At 42.3% G+C, this 1,617-nt stretch overlaps 1 protein-coding gene across 2 annotated transcripts in view; it reads left to right on the top strand.

Annotated features, from left to right (window-relative positions):
• LOC116690099 (izumo sperm-egg fusion protein 1) overlaps positions 1-1,617 on the top strand; it is a 61,474-nt gene that overhangs the window by 55,693 nt on the left and 4,164 nt on the right. The gene's annotated exons all lie outside the window — the stretch shown is intronic.

Raw genomic sequence — 1,617 nt, 5'->3', positions numbered from 1 at the left:
GACACGCAGTGAGACACCCCCCCTAGCTGTGATTGGTGCATCTGAACAGGAAGCGGTGGTTTTTGCCAAATCCCACTCCAGGCTGTAGGCGGAGCCAGAGGAGCCAACTGCTTCATGTAGTTCTACTGGAACAAGTCAGTTTCAGCAAATATGACAGAAAGTTAGTTTTATAGTCTTACTACATAACCTTGAACAATGCATGGACTAGTTAATATACCAGAGGACCTTTATATTAACTTTAGTCCCTCCAAATTAATTATTTGTAGCTAGTGCTACGACCCGCTACAGACCACTTCAGACTCTGTTGCTCCCCGCGCGCCGTCGCTAAATGTTTAACATATGACACGAACTTGACCCTCGTTGCAACACAAATAATTTATCACTCTATTCCACACACATGAGGCTATTTTCATATGGCACTTCACATCTACAACAGGTTACAAAATTAATTTGGTCATTGGTGCGGTCTGCCCGTTCCTGAATACCGTGGCGGCAGAGGTTTTACCAGGGGGGTCGCCAAATCAAAATCAACACAGAGGATACACTGATTCCACTGAAAGAAAGAAAAATTTTAGCATCCAAAAGTATTAGTTGATAAATTTCATTTGATAACGCTCCACGTTGTCCAATTTTCGTCATTGTGTCTGTTGCCATTTAGTCTTTTATTGGAGCTCCACGTGGTGAGTATATTGTTATATCTGGTGACGTAATTGTTATATATCTCTTGGTGACGTATATTGTTATATATCTCTGTGACGTATATTGTATATACTCTGGTGAGTGTATGATATATCTCGGTGACGTGTTTGTTATATATCTCTGGTGACGTGTAGGTTAGTTATATATCTCTGGTGACGTGTATTGTTATATATCGCTCTGTGACATGTATTGTTATATAAATATATATTGGTAATGTGCGGCATCCCCCATCACTTCGTGGTTCCCTGTATGTATTTGTAACATTTTAGGCTATTCCATCATTTGGTTTTTCACTTGTGAGAAAACATTAACACCAGAGTTCCAGTGTGCAGCCATGCTAGCGGATCAATGAGGCTGGGGGGGCTTTGAGCTGAATGTTAAAGCTGACATATTTACCATGGTTACCTTGTGAAGGATTAGCCCAAATCCCAGTTTGTACATCCCAGAATCCTCTCGTTGCGTCTAAGTCACGTCCAGGGGAGATTAGAGGCCGAGGAGTCGAGGCAACACATATTTAACAAAATGAAAGCTCCTTTCTCGGAGACCTGGTTTTAAAGCGATGTAATATGAGGTGTGCATCAGCTGTCCATTGTGTCGCCTCAGATGCTGTATTTATGATCTTTAGATACTGAGTTGGCTAATTTGATTCGTAGTCCTGGGATTATTGTTATGTGACCATACCAGTACATCCACACAGGGGAGCCCACACACTTCCAGACACAGGTCTCAAGATGTAGGAGGACTAAACAAGACAACAACACAAAATATTTTCACTTCATTAGAAACAAGCAAAGCACAGGCCTTTCGTCCCATTGGGACCGAAGGTATCCAGGTAGTGTCCCCCTCCCTTTGGAGAAGGATTCTTTCTTTATTTCCACCTCTCTGACGTCTTTACTGTCTCCACACCCATGCACTGTG

This window comes from Etheostoma spectabile, chromosome 5 (genome assembly GCF_008692095.1).
Source record: "Etheostoma spectabile isolate EspeVRDwgs_2016 chromosome 5, UIUC_Espe_1.0, whole genome shotgun sequence".
NCBI classification, from domain to species: domain Eukaryota; kingdom Metazoa; phylum Chordata; class Actinopteri; order Perciformes; family Percidae; genus Etheostoma; species Etheostoma spectabile.
The sequence above is the reverse complement of the archived record's forward strand: the minus strand, read 5'-3'. Positions and strand labels throughout refer to the sequence as shown.